Below are 15679 nucleotides of genomic sequence, written 5' to 3' on the forward strand. Positions count from 1 at the left end.
TCACGATGGCAGCTGATCTTCAAGCAGCCAGGGAGGAGAAAAAACACAATACTTTAAAAAAATTTTTTTTTTTTTTTGTCCAAAGAGGCATGTAGGATCTTAGCTCCCCAACCAGGGATCGAACCTACACCTTCTGCATTGAGAGGCAAAGTCTTAACCACTGGACCACCAGGGAAGTTTCTAATCTTTGGCATCTCTTGACTTATAAATGTCTCTCTGCCTCTTTCATGCAGCCTTCTTCGTGTGTGTGTGTGTGTGTGTGCATGTGTGTCCCAATTCCCCTTTTTATAAAATCACATGTCATGTTGGATTAGCATCCACTCTAATGACCTCATTTTAACTTGATTACCTCTGTGGACATGAATTTGAGCAAACTCCAGGAGATACTGAAGGACAGGAAAGTCTGGCGTGCTGTAATGCATGGTGTCAGACACAACTGAGCAACTCAACAACCACCTCTGTGCAGGTCTTGTCTTCAAGTACAGTCACATCCTGAGGTCCTAGGGGCCAGGACATCAACATGTGAATTTGGCGGGTCAAGAGGTCACAAGATATACAGATTTTTCAGGAATGCAACTTCTGGGAAAATTGAGGAAAATGGCTTGTCATTTCGTCCAGAACCTTACAAAGAGTTGTTCATCATTTCTGTGAACAGACCTGCAGGGTCTAAACATCCCCCCTGCTGCTTCTGCCTCAGATGAGCTGTCTCAATAGGCACACGCATCTGAGCACTTCATTCTGTGCTCAGTGTAACCAGGACTGGTGCCCCAGCGTTCACAGGCTGAATTAGTGTTTATCAGACATTATGGCCTTTTTATTTATTCTGTTTGTATCTGATAGGCCATCATATGATTGGGCTGCTGTTTTGTTGTTTTTTTAACTGTATGTGGTTAAGTCATAATGGTCTTCCCAAGTAGCACTAGTGGTAAAGAACCTGCCTGCCAATGCAGGAGACGCAAGAGACACGGGTTCGATTCCTTGGTCAGGAAGAGCCCTTGGAGAAGGAAATGGCAACCCATGGTGTTCTTGCCTGGAAAATCCCTTGGACAGAGAAGCCTGGCAGGCTACAGTCCCTGGGGTCGCAAAGAGTCAACCACCACTGAAGCGACAGAGCACACAAGTCATATTAGCACTGATTTTTATTTCTGGAGACAAAAGGGAGGTGGAAGAAAAGTCTTGTTATAAAAAGAATCTGCAGGGACGTCCCTGGCAGTCCAGTGGCTAAGATCCCATGCTTCAGATGCAGGGGGTGTGCATTCGAACCCTGGGTGGGGAACTAAGATCCAGCTTGCTGCGCAGTGTGGCAAAAAAAAAAAAAAAAAAGAATCTGGGATACTTAGGTTTCCACCTTTTGGCTTCTGTCAGTCATGCTGCTGTGAAGATGAGTGTGCCTGGATGTCTCTGCACACCTGTTTTCTACTCTCCTGAATGTATACATGGGGGTGAAATTCCTGGCTCCTATGGTCATTCTAGACATTTAACTTTTGAGGAACTGCCAGGCTGTTTTCCATCACGGCTGCCCCATCTTAACGTTCCCACCAGCCCTGCATAAGAGTTCCGAGTGTGTCTCCATCTTCACCACTTGTTTTCTGAGTGTGTTTCTTGTTTTAAATAATAGCCATTCTAATGGGTGTGTTAGGGCTTCCTTGGTGGCTTAGTGGTAAAGTATTTGCCTGCCAATGCAGGAGCCACATAAGATGGGAATTGAGTCCCTGGGTGGGGAAAATCCCCTGGAGAAGGAAATAGGAACCCACTCCAGTATTTTTGCCTGGAGAATTCCATGGACAGAGGACCCTGGCGGGCTACAGTCCAGTGGGTAGCAAAGAGTTGGACACAATTGAAGTGACTGACCACCACCACCAATGAGTGTGTTAGTAGTGTGGATAAGCAAATTGTGATTCAGCCATATAGTGGAATGTTGTTGGCTGTTTAATCATTCAGTTATATTCTTTTTCATTATGGTTTGTCACAGGATATTGAATATAGTTCCCTGTGCCATACGGTAGAACCTTGTAGTTTATCCATCTTATATATACCAATTTGCATCTGCTAATCCCAGATTCCCAATCCTTCCCTCCCTCATCCCCTTCCCCCTTGGCAAACATAAATCTGTTCTCCATGTCTGTAAATCTATGTTATATAGATACATTCGTGTCATAGTTTATCCATATATAAGTGATATCATATGATATTTTTGTTTTTGTCTGACTTAGTATAATAATCTCTAGGTCCACCTATATTGCTGCAAATGACATTATTTCATTCTTTCACTTCATTCTTTTTATGGCTGAGTAATATTCCATTGTATGAGTACATTCCATTATACCACATCTTTATCCATTCCTCTGTCGATGGACATTTAGGTTGATTCTGTGTCATATATACAATGGTGTTGCTATGAACACAGGTACATGTATAGGATGGCAAGATTTTTTAATTAAACTTTCTATTTTTTATTGCGGTATAGCTGATTAACAACGTTTTGATAGTTCCAGGTGAACACCAAAAGGACTCAGCCATATATATAAAGGTAACCATGTATGCATGCTAAGTTACTTCGTTGTGTTCCACTCTGCGACCCTATGGACCGTTGCCCACCGGGCCCCTCTGTCCATGGGATTTTCCAGGCAAGAATACTGGAGTGGGTTGCCATGCCCTGCTCCATTCTCCCCCAAACTCCCCTCCTATTCAGGCTGCCATATAACATTGAACAGAGTTCCCTGTGCTATACAGTAGGTCTTTCTTGGTTATCCACTTTAAATACAGCAGTGTGCACCTGTCCATGGGAAGGCAAAATTTTGTGTTACATATATTTTGCCATGATTTTTAAAAAATGTTTTAAAGGTCAGGGTGGGGGCTGTTGGGTGTTATAGGAATGAGAATCACTGCAGTAGGCTTGGGAGACAGACTTGGAATCCATCCTACCTGTCTGCCCATAGGAGTTAATAGTTCCTCTCTGTTTTGGCTTTGTTCACTGAGAATAGGACAGTATTTGCCATAGAGGGTCTTTGCCAAGATTAAATTAGTTAATAAACGTAAAAAGCTCCTGGAAAATGTTAAGTACTCAATAAATGTTAACAGGCACTGGGAGGCCTACAGGAATAGGGCCTAAGGTACTCATGCTCTCCAGGAGACCCATAAAATGTTTTCTGAGGCCCAGAGAGAAAGAGGGCAGAAATGATCAGTTCCAAAAATGCAAAGAGAAAACTGCAAAATCAGAATGAATACCTTATCACATGTCTCCACATTTACAAAAATGTGTCAACTCCATCAACCGCTAAATTCTGTATTCATAAAGATTTCATTACATTTCAAAACAGCTCCTAGGTTAAATTTTCTCACTTTGCAGGAATTCCCCAGCCTGCACAATGATTGCCAGTCTCAAATTGCACGCATTCCTCTTAGTTAAATATTTTCACATGCAGTGCTCTAAAAAGAACTTTTGAGTTTTTAAAAACACAGGCACAGAGATGTGGGTTCCTGGGGATATGGTGCTTTTTCACTGGTTTGCAGATCAAGGGGCGGGGTCTCCACTGAGACCTCCCAGTGCTGCCCCTCCCCCACCCTCCAGAGGTTAGCCCATCCCTCCCTCGTTGGTCACAAGATCACAGGATGGTGAGGCCAGTGGGTTCACATCCCAGACTCTTCTTTTGTCAACTGTGTGCCCTTGGGAAAGTGACTTACCCTCTCTGGAGCTCTCAGAGTTGTCATTTCTCAAATGGGTATGATGCCTCCACCCCAGGTCCCTGAACAGCTTCTGGTGGGTGACTGTGTCAGGTCCAGCTTTATGAGCCAGAGGCCTCATTGGCTCAGCAGGATGTTAGTTTCTCAGCATCTCCTCTCCCCAGAGTACTGCGTTGATTTTTTTTTTGGCGTGGGGGGGGGGGGGGGGCTTGCCATGCAGCTTTGTGGGAATCTTAGTTCCCTGATCAGGGATCAAACCTGGGGCCTCAGCAATGAGTGTGCTGAGTTCTAAGCACTCTTTACCAGGGAATTACCAGTATTGCACTGATTTTATGGTTTGAGAGTTTCACACAATACCTGCAAGAGAATTAGGTGTGTGTTTCCTCTGTCTGTCATAACAAAATCACACAAACCTCTCACCTCAAAGTCTGGAGGCCTGAAGTCCTCCAATTCAAGGTGCCTGCAGAGCTGTTTCTTTCCAAGGCACTAGGAGAGCGATCTGATTCCCTGCCTTTTCCAACTTCTCCAAGCTGCCCACCTTCCTTGCCTCCTGGCCCCTTCCTCCAACTTCAGAGCCTGGAATGCAGCATATTTCTCATCCTTTTTCCACAGTCACATCTCCCTCTGACTATTAGGGGACAGTTTCCGAAATCACGAGCCTTGGCTAGGCCTGCTTGCCCAAATTGCCTCGCAACAATAGGTCCTGAAAAGCAAAGTGGTGCTGCCTCTGAAAACTAACCAGAAGAATTCGAGAGGGGCCAAAAGCAGGGAGGAGATGCCAGCCCATAATATGTCCTACCAACCTCCCAGAATCCTTCATGCTTGAATCCATCTTGAACAAGAGATGCACACACCACCTGAAATAACCAGGTGTGTGTGTGTGTGTGTGTGTGTGTGTCTGTCTGTCTGTCTGTGTGCATGTGTGTGCTCAGTCGTGTCCAACTCTTTTGACCCCCTGGATTGTAGCCCGCCAGGCCCCTCTGTTACGAGAATTTTCCAGGCAAGAATACTGGTGTGAGTTGCCAATTCCTCCTCCAGGAGATCTTCCCGATTCAGGGATCGAATCTGAGTCTCTTTCGTCTCCTACATTGGCAGGTGGATTCTTTACCACTGAGCTATCAGAGAAGCCCTAAGCCTGGTGACTCAGACTAAATGTGGGCCAAGCAAAATGACTGGCCAGAGGCAACTCAGAAACCAACCTCATTACCATAAACCCTGAGCCTTCGAGCCGAGCCACAGGGCAGAGCAGTTCTCCTGGGTCCCTTTGTTTGCTGCTTTCCACCCGGACGCCCCCTTCCCAACAGTCTCCTGCTTTGTCAGCCCGTGTGTCTCCTCAGACAATTCATTTCTGAATGTTAGACAAGAGCCCACTCTCGGGCCCTGATAGGGTCTCCCTCCCAGGTACATGATCACAGTCGGGAAGGGATCTCTGATGTGGACCTCTTTGCAGGGAAGGGGATGTTATTTTGCCTGTGCCCCTGGGATGTGACCGAATCTGTGTTGGGAGCAGGGGTTAACAGGCATGAGTACTGACCAAGGAAGGGAGACAGTGGCTACCTGTGGCCACAGGCTTGTGGCCTGATGGCTCAGATGGTAAAGAATCTGCTGGTGATGTGGGAGACCCAGGTTTGATTCCTGTTTTGGGAAGATCCCCTGGCAGAGGAAACGGCAACCCACTCCAGTATTCTTGCCTGGAGAACCCCGTGGAGAGAAGAGCCTGGTGGGCTACGGCCATGAGACATGACAGAATATGAGGAAAAGCTGCCTGGCACTGACCGTGGGGTGATAATCGCAGGGGGATAGTGTGAGGAGTGAGTTGGGATGAGAGCTCTGAGTCGGCTGGTTTGCATGTGAAAGGCACCCTAGGGTGACTTGTTTGCTGTCTCTGGGAATTAGCTGGCCCTGGGAGGGGCTGAAGCCCCAGATGTCAAAGCATCAGAAACAAGAAAATAAAGACATGGTTAATACATCCATGTCTAACTAACACACCCAGAACGTGGTTGCTCAGTCACTAAGTTGTGTCCAACTCTCTGACCCCATGGACTGCAGCATACCAGGCTTCCCTGTCCATCACTGTCTCCCAGAGTTTGCTCAAACTCATGTTCATTGAGTCGATGATGCCATCCAACCAACTCATTGTCTGTCATCCCCTTTTCCTCCTGCCTTCAATCTTCCCCAGCTTCAGGGTCCTTTCAAATGAGTCAGCTCTTCACATCAGGTGGTCAAAGTATTGGAGCTTCAGCTTCAGCATTGGTCCTTCCAATGAATAATCAGGGTTGATTTTCTTTAGGACTGACCAGTTTGATCTCCTTACTGTCTAAGAGACTCTAAAGAGTCTTCTCCAGCACCACAGTTTGAAAGTATTCGTTCTTCGGTCCTTAGCCGCCTTCATGGTCGAACTCTCACATCCATATGTGACTACTGGGAAAACCATAATTTGACTATATAGACCTTTGTCATCAGAGTGATGTCTCTCTTTTTTATTATGCTATCTAGGTTTGTCATAGCTTTTCTTCCAAGGAACCAGCATGGTAGACACAGAGTAAATCCTTATCGAATCTATGGAGAGGAGAGAGGACACAATAATCCTGTATCTTATGGACTTCCCTGGTGGTCCAGTGGTTAAGACTCTGCCTTCCAATGAAGAGTGTGTGGGTTTGATCCCTGGTTAGGGAGCTGAGTTCCCATATGCCTCACAGGCAAGAAACCAAAACATAAAGCAATATTGTAACAAATTCAATAAAGACTTTAAAAATGGTCCACATAAAAAATTTTTTTAAATCCTCTATCTTCATGTTTTCGTTCCTGGTCTGCCCTTTTCCGTCTTCCGGGGCCTGGCAGAATTCCCCTAGTTTAGAATGTCTCATGGGGACGCCAAACCTTGTAGTGTCTTCAGTGAACACCAGGTGGCAGACCGTCTCCACTGAGATTGAGCGGGAACAGGAATGTTTGGACATATGCAGTAGTAAGGCTGCTGCTATTCCTGAGGAAGGTCCAAGGAACACCTCTAGCAAGAGTTACCCGGGGGTGGAGGGATGGGCTTACTTATTTTTTAGTCACACCACCATGGTGACTTGTGGGATCTTAGTTCCCTGACCAGGGAGAACCTGGGCCATGGCAGCGAAAGCACTGAGTTCTAACCACTGGACCTCTGGGGAATTCCCAGGGAGGGGCTTATTTAAAATTCAGGTTCCCAGGCCCAACTGACCCATTGATCTGATTCAAGCCCTCCCTCCATTCACCCCTGGGAGGCTGACTGTTGAGAAGTGGCTTCCAGGGGCTCCTCACCATGGTCCTGTCAGGGAGGCCCCCGTGAGGGCTGGGTGGCTTATGCAAGACCAAGGCAGGCTGCAGAATGTTATCCCAGCTCTACCCTTTGCCACCTGGATGACCTGGAAGCAGTTACCTAGAACGCCTGAGTTTTTTCTCGCTGTCTTTTTTTTTTTTTGGCCACGCCACGCAGCATGTAAGATCCTCCCCAACCAGAGACTGAACCTGTGCCCCCTGTATTTGGAGTACAGAGTCTACTGGATCTCCAGGGAAGTCCCTGAGTTTTCTCATTGTAAAATGGGCTGGGGGATTTCTGAGGATGCAAGGAGCTGATGCATTTAAAGTGCTTTGCAGGCTTCCCTGGGGGCTCAGTGATAAAGAATCTGCCTGCCAGTGCAGGAGACATGGGTTTGATCCTTGACCTGGGAAAGATCCCACATGCTAAGGAGCAACTAAGCCCTTGTGCCACAACTATTGAGCCTCTGCTCAAGAGCCCAGGAGAAGAAACTACAGAAGCCAGCACTCTAGAGCCCGTGCTCTACAAGAGAAGCCACCGCAACGAGAAGCCCGTGCACCTCAACTAAAGAGTAGCCCCCACTCGCCGCAACTAGCGAAAAACCTGTGCATCAACAAAGGCCCAGCACAGTAAAAAAGTAAATAAAATTATTATTATTATTTTCTTTTATTAGGTTGTACCAGGTCTTAGTAGGTATATGCAAACTCTTAGCTGTGACATGTGGGATCTGGTTCCCTGACCAGGGATTGAACCTGGGCACCCTGCATTGGAAGCACAGAGTCTTAGTGACTGAACCACCAGGGAAGTCTCTAAAATAAAAGTATTTTTTTTAAACAGTCAAAAATCAAGTGCTTTGCACAGGACCCAGCATCTGTGGGGGCTTAGCCAGTGATTGGTTGCAGTCCATTCTTCTAGAAGAGCCAGGTCTAAATTGGGGCCTTCCGCCTCCTTGCAGTCTTGGGGAGGGGGTTGGATCTGCCCCCGTGCCCACCACAGCTGTGATTTATAACCCTGCATTAGCAGTTTTTCAAACAAGGGGTCCTGTTCGAGTGTCTGAAAGCCGCACACTGAGGGGTTAAGTGCTGGCAGCCGCTGATGATACCTCGAGGCTGCCTCCAATCCCACAGTCAGACCCACCTCGAGCCAGCCAGCCGTGAAACTGCCGGTCGCCCCACATAGCCAGCCACAGAAACTTTGCGCTGGGCCCCCATGGGGAGGCTCGTAAAACACACTGAAGCTTCCCCTGCTGGCCCCGGCGGACCAAATATTTACAGACTCGGCTGAGATGAGACCCAGCAGGGCAAATTTCACAGGCAGTCCAGAAAAAGGCTCCTCGCCGCCTGTCCCTGGGAAAACAGGGCACAGGGTGAAATGCAGTCTGTTAGGTCAAGGCCCACATGCCCAGCAAGACAAGATGGGTGACCTGGGCTCGACATAGCTGCTCAGTCGTGTCCGACTCTCTGCAACCCCATGGACTGTAGCCTGCCAGGCTCCTCTGTCCGTGGGATTTCCCAGGCAAAAATATTGCAGTGGCTTGCCATTTCCTTCTCCAGGGGATCTTCTGGACACAGGGATGGAACCTAGGTCTTCTGGCATTGGCAGGTGGATTCTTTACCACCAAGCCACCAGGGAAGCTGGAGAGAGTTCCTCTGTTTAGCAGCAGCTTCCAGGGCATTTCCTGTGTGCCAGGCTCTGTGCTCGGGACACAGCAGTGTCCATGATCTGCTCTGTGGAGCCCATGGGGAGTGTTTCAAGCAGGAGGTGGAGTGAGCCTGGCTTCCTGAAGGAGCTGACTGGAAGGGCATCCCAGGAGAGGGAACAGAATGTGCAGGAGCCCCTGGGAAGAAATGGGTGCAGCCATCTGGGAGGAACCCAGCAAGCAGTAATGTGGGTGGCTTGGGTTCAGAGTGATCTGTGAGATCCCAGTGGGGTGAGGGATCAGGCCACCAGACACAGGTGATTTGGGGGCACTGGGGGTGGGGATGCCAGGCTTCAGCAGTTGAAGGGATCCTCAGGCTCTTAGTAGGGATAAAGGTGTCTGTTATCCCAGAAAGGCAACCAGCACTTTCTGTCTCCAGGGAACCAGCAGCAGCCAGTCCTGGGGAAGGGGCAAGCCAAGTTGGGCTCATGGCCAAGTTATCTGGACAAAGATAACAGCAGGGGGAACCCCCGCAGACTCCAGGCATGAGGTCCCCCTACCCCCAATCCAAAGAGCTGAATGTAGGCAGTAGGAGCACGCTGGCTAGCAGAGCTGATAAGGTTGGTACCTCATGCCCAACCTGGACTGAGTCACAGCTGCAGGCTAGTGAGGAAGGCGGCTAATTCATGGAAGACGAGTTGTTGGGGTGGGGGTAGGGAGCAGGAAGAGTGGGAGAGAGAGAAAAAAAGATGGAGAGATGAAGAAGGAACAGAGAAACAGAGACAGACTCAGAAGGAAAAAGAGACAGCAATGCACAGAGAAGACAGACTGAGACTCATAGAGAGAGACACACGGACCCAGAGAGAGACAAAAGCAGATGCAGAGGGACCCGGAGACGCAAAGATATTGAAATTCAGGGGCTGCTGTGACCCCTGCCCCCAACCCCGTGGCCACTGGATGGTGCCAGAGAGCCATACTCTGCCCCGCGATTGCTCCTACCTGGCCTCTCGGCCAGCCCCAGTGCCTTTCTCTCCACTTGCAGCTCCCTTACTGGTCCACTGCCACGTTAGAGGGAGGCCTGACCCCAGGGTGGAGATGGAGATGAAAGCTGGATATGGGTTTCGCAGGAATCAAGGATGTCCAGAGTCCCTGTAACCTTGCCACCCCCATGCCTTGGCCCTGTGCCTGTCTCCTGTGCATAGCACTACTTGTCTTGGGGTGTGTTTTCATTGGTCTGGGTGTGTGTGCGCACAAGTGTTTTGAAATGGGCGTGTCTGGTTTTATCTTGGGAGTGTGTATCTAGCCAGTCTCGGTCCCATTTTGTGTAGGTGTGTGATGTGTGTGTGTATGTGTGTGTGTCAGAGACTGGGGGGTGTCTCTGTGTGTCTGATATTTCCATGCACCCAGAAACTTACCACACTCTCGTCTCCCCTCACCTTTCCCAGCAGTTCTGCATGGAGTCACCCAAGAAACTGGAGAACCGAAATATTCAGGAAAATTTCCTGGGATGCCAGAGGCAATGCTCTCTGGAGAGACAGGAATGGGTGTCCACAGAGGTGACTGAGCAAATTTTAGGTTCTGCTAAACCCAAGCACTTACTTGGTGCTGCTTTTCATGCTGTGGACTCAGTTTCCTCATCTGTATAATGGGTCTGATATGCCAGCAGTCTCATAGGTTTGCTGTCCTGTGATTAAGTGAGTTAGGGTTTGTAAAGCTCTTTGAACACTGGCACACAGCCTAAGGACTCAGGAAGTTTCAGAAACCATCTCTTTGATCCTTATAACTACAAGCACATACATTAACCCATGGGTCAGTGGAATCCCCTGAGAATTCTCCACTCACCACTAGGGATCTGAGGGTCATCTTAAAGACTCAAATAAAGCTGCGTTGGCTCTTACTGCAGCACATTAAGATCTTTGGGATCTTCAATCTTTGTTGCATCATGTCGAATCTTCCGTTGCAGCATGTGGGATCTAATTCCCTGACCAGGGATCAAACCCCAGCCCTTGGCATTGGGAGAAAGAAGTCTCAGTCACTGGACCACCTGGGAAGTCCTTAGAGTGTCTTTTTTTTTTTTTTTTTAACTTTTTAATCAAAGTATAGTTGATTTACAATGTTGTGTTAATATCTGCAGTACAGCGAATTGACTCAGTTATACATGTTTCTTTTTAATATTCTTTTCCATTATGGTCTATCCCAGGATATAGTTGAATATGGGCTTCCCAGGTGGCTCCGGGGTAAAGAATCTGCCTGCCCAATTCGAGGAGATGCAGGACACATGGGTTTGTTTCCTGGGGTGGGAAGATCTCCTAGAGGAGGAAATGGCAACCCACTCCAGTATTCTTGCCTGGAAAGTCCCATGGACAGAGGAGCCTGGGAGGCTACAGTCCATGGAGTCCCAAAGAGTCAGATATGACTTAGCAACTGAGCATGTTCATACATAGTTGAATACGGTTCCCTGTGCTATTCAGTAGAACCTTGTCATTTATCCATTCTCTATAATAACTTGCATCTGCTAATCCCAAACTCCCATTCCATCCCTCCTGTATCCCCTCTCCCCCTTGGCAGCCATAGATCTGTGCTCCATGTCTGTGAGTCTGTTTCTATTTTGTAGATAGGTTCACTTGCGGCATAGTTTAGATTCCACATATAAGTGATACCATGTGGTATTTGTCTTTGCCTGACTTACGTCACCACTTAGTATATAATCATCTCTGGGTCCGTCCATTGTTGCTGCAAAATGGCATCATTTCACTCCTTTTATGGCTGAGTGGTATTCCACTGTATGCACTGGAGCTCTTATATGGAAAAATTCATTCACCAGTTCTTGTAAACATTATGTGGGCCAAAATAACCAAAGAACAACAGAAACAACAGAAAAAATAGATTCAGCCCCTGGGCTTCCAGTTTGAGAGACCCTCTGATCCAAGGGGATAAGTTTTGCCAAGAAATCTGTGTCACAAGAGGCTAGGTATTTGTGATCCCATAAGTTGGCCGTGCCAAGTTCAGTGACTATGTCACAGGTTGGGGCAAGCTAGCACAGCGTTCTCCTTCCCTGTCTACCTGCAGTATTGGTGGGGTGCAGGCCTCCACCTACACACGGGCCTTCTGCCTCTGACTGCCCACGAATTCCTCTCCCTGCCAAGACAGCCAGTGATGTGTTGATTGCCACTCAGGATTCTGGCTCTAAGATTCTATTTTTTTGTCCACATGGTGTAGTTTGGGAGATCTTCGTTCCCTGACCAGGGATAGAACCCAGGCTCTGGCAGTGAAAATGTGCAGTTCTAACCACTGGACTGCCAGAGAATTCCCTCTAGGATTCTAGAATGCTTGGGAAGAAGGGAGATTATTCTGAAGACCTAGAATGCCAGGCACTCTCAGATTCTGGGTGCCCATGATTTCAGAGATTCCACAATTCAGATTCGCCTAGGTTCTAGAACTCAGGGATTCTCTAAGCTTGGTACTGCCCGCCCGGGTCTCCCATAATTGCCCGTGACAGATAATACAGTGTCTCGAGGCAGAAACCATGATCCCTCTAATCCAGCGGCCGAGGCAGAGAGCCTACTGCCTGAGGCCACCTGGCTTTTCCTAACGGCTTAATGAGAAAGTCAGAATTAATTGGAACTGGCACCCAGCACTTGCAGGGCTCGGTGTGGCCGGCTCGGCCTCCATATGTTAAAGCTGAACATCTCTGGTTCTGCTCTGACCTGTTCTGCACACTGACAGGTGTGTTGCCTGAAACTTGGAGGTTAGCCTGACAAGGGAGGTGGCTGGGGCTGTGGTGACCAGTGCCACAGGTAAAGTCAGCCCCACCCGACCCCTGCCTGAGACAGTGCAACCAGCATTCTGGACCCTCATTGTCTCCCTCCTCTGGGCCTCAGTTTCCCTCCTTTGCAGCCTCAGAGTTCCTTGTGGATTACATGTAAATTGCTCAGCCTGTGTGCTGTGCTATAATCTGTCCTTGGGCACCTGGACAGATTCCCAGAAGGGATACAGCAGTTTCCATTTTAATAGCTATTATCCGAGAGATTAGAACATTTCACATATATAATCAGAGAGATTAGAACATGCACCCCCAGTGCATGAGACTGCTCTTTTCCCCAAACCCCAGCAACATGATGAATTATCAAACTTTTTCATCATTAGTAACCTGATAGATTTTTTTAAAAGTATTTTGTGGTAGTTTTATTTTATATTTAGCTTATGACAAGTGAGAATGAACTCCCTTTTATATGCTTAGAAGACATTTGTATTCCCTTTTCAGAAACTGTTCATATCATTTGCCTCTTCCTATTGGATTTTAGGTCCTCATTGACTTCTGAAAGCTCTTTACATATTAAGGAAATCATTCTATTGTCTACCATGTCTTGGAAAAGTTTCTCTGACTTAATTTATTGACCCTTCTAGTATCTGTGTGTGTGTATAGGAATTCTATGTTTGTATATAGTCAGTTATTAATCTTTTAAATCATTAAAGGTATAATGTTGTGCTTCAGCACACTGGGATTATTATTAAACTTCCATGTTTTCTTCTAATAGTTTGATAGTTTCTCTGTCTCTGTTTTTCTCTCTATTTTTTTGGTTGGTGGGGGATGATCCATCTGGAATTAAATTTCCTCTTGTTCAGTTGCCCAGTTGTTTCCAACTCTTTGCGACCCCATGGACTGCAGCACGCTAGGCTTCCCTGTCCTTCCGTATCTCCCAGTGATACCATCCACCCATCTCATCCTCTAACACCCTCTTCTCTTGTCCTCAATCTTTCCCAGCATCAGGGACTTTTCCAATGAGTCGGCTATTCACATCAGATGACCAAAATACTAGAGCTTCAGCTTCAGCCCTTCCAACGAGTATTCAAGGTTGATTTCCCTTAAGATTGACTGGTTTGATCTCCTTCCTGTCCAAGGGACTTTCAGGAGTCTTCTCCAGCACCACAGTTCAAAAGCATCAATTCTTTGGCATTCTACCTTTTTTACGGTCCAGCTCTCACAACCATACATGACTACTGGGAAAACCGTAGCCTTGATTATACGCACCTTTGTCAGCAGAGTAATGTCTCTGCTTTTCAACACACTGTCTAGGTTTGTCATAGCTTTCCTGCCGTGAAGCAATCGTCTTCTGATTTCATGGCTGTGGTCACCATCCGCAGTGATTTTAGAGCCCAAGAAGAGGAAATCTGTCACTACTTCCACCTTTTCCCCTTCTATTTGCCATGAAGTAATGGGCTGGATGCCATGATCTTAGTTTTTTTAATATTTAGTTTTAAGCCAGCTCTTTCACTCTCCTCCTTCACCCTCATCAAGAGGCTCTTTAGCTCCTTTTCACCTTCTGCCATTAGAGTGGTATCATTCACATATCTGAGGTTGTTGATGTTTCTCCCGCCTATCGTGATTCCAGCTTGTTACTCATCCAGCCCAGCATTTCTCATGATGTGTTCAGCGTATAGGTTAAACAAACAGGGTGACAGCAGACAGCCCTGCTGTACTCCTTTCTCAATCTTGAACCAATCAGTTGTTCCATACAGGGTTCTAACTGTTGCTTCTTGACCCCCATACAGGTTTCTCAGGAGACAGGTCTGGTAGTCCCATCTCTTTCAGAGCTTTCTACCGTTTGTTATGACACACACAGTCAAAGGCTTTAGAGTAGTCCATGAAACAGAGGTAGATGTTTTCCTGGAATTTCCTAGCTTTCTCTATGATCCAGTGAATGTTGGCAATTTTATCTCTGGTTCCTCTTCTTTTTCTAAACCCAGCTTGGACATCTGGAAGTTCTTGGTTCACATAATGCTTAAGCCTAGCATGCAAGATTTTAAGCATGTCCTTACTAGCATGGGAGATGAGTGCAATTGTCCAATGGTTAGCACATTCTTTAGTACTACGCTTCTTGGGAATTGGGATGAGGATTGACCTTTTCCAGTCCCGTGGCCACTGCTGCTTGCCCCATCCAATTAAGTTTGCTCTTAGCCACCTTTAAAATCTCCATCTGAAATCTGATGGTTGTCTAAGAAGCTGCATAGAAAGTGGACAATAGCATGATGGCTGAAGCCAGGTGGCTAGGGCTCAAAGCCTGGCTCTGCCATTTTTCACTGTGTATCCTCAAGGAAATTACCCTCTTTGAGTCTCACATTTTTGTTGTTGTTGTTCAATCACTGAGTCATGTCTGATTTTACAACCCCATGGACTACAGACCTCAGGCTCCTCTGTCCATGGGGTTTTCCAGGCAAGAATACTGGAGTCAGTAGCTATTTCCTTCTTCAGGGGATCTTCCCAACCCAGGGATTGAACTCGTGTCTTTCACATCTCCTGCATTAGCAGATGGGTTCTTTACCACTATCTCCACCTGGGGAGCCCAAGTCTCACTTTACTTATAATCTGTATAATGGGAGATAATAGTGCCATGTGAGAATTAAGGGAAGCTTTCTTTTCTCTTTTATTTTTTTTTATTTTTTATTTTTTTTTAATTTTTTTTTATTAGTTGGAGGCTAATTACTTCAAAACATTTCAGTGGGTTTTGTCATACATTGACATGAATCAGTCATGGAGTTACATGTATTCCCCATCCCATACCCCCCTCCCACCTCCCTCTCCACCCGATTCCTCTGGGTCTTCCCAGTGCACCAGGCTGGAGCACTCGTCTCATGCATCCCACCTGGGCTGGTGATCTGTTTCACCATAGATAATATACATTCGGTTCTTTCGAAACATCCCACCCTCACCTTCTCCCACAGAGTTCAAAAGTCTGTTCTGTACTTCTGTGTCTCTTTTTCTGTTTTGCATATAGGGTTATCGTTACCATCTTTCTAAATTCCATATATATGTGTTAAAATAAAGTATTTAGAAGGCCATCTGTCACTGAGCAGGTTTTTTTTTCCCCTCTCTTTCCTGTTTGCTATTTTTGTTTTTATTTGCTTTTACTTGAGTAGTTTAATTGCACTTGATGATTCTTTCAGCATAGCCAATTAGCCAGTGACTATGCTTCAGGAACATTTCCAAGTGCTTACATGCGGTAATTCATTCCTTGTAGCAATCCCATTGGACAGATGGCAACATTGAGGCCTAGAGAGGTTAAGTTCCT

The sequence above is a fragment of the Muntiacus reevesi genome, chromosome 1, assembly GCF_963930625.1.
Source record: "Muntiacus reevesi chromosome 1, mMunRee1.1, whole genome shotgun sequence".
NCBI lineage: Eukaryota > Metazoa > Chordata > Mammalia > Artiodactyla > Cervidae > Muntiacus > Muntiacus reevesi.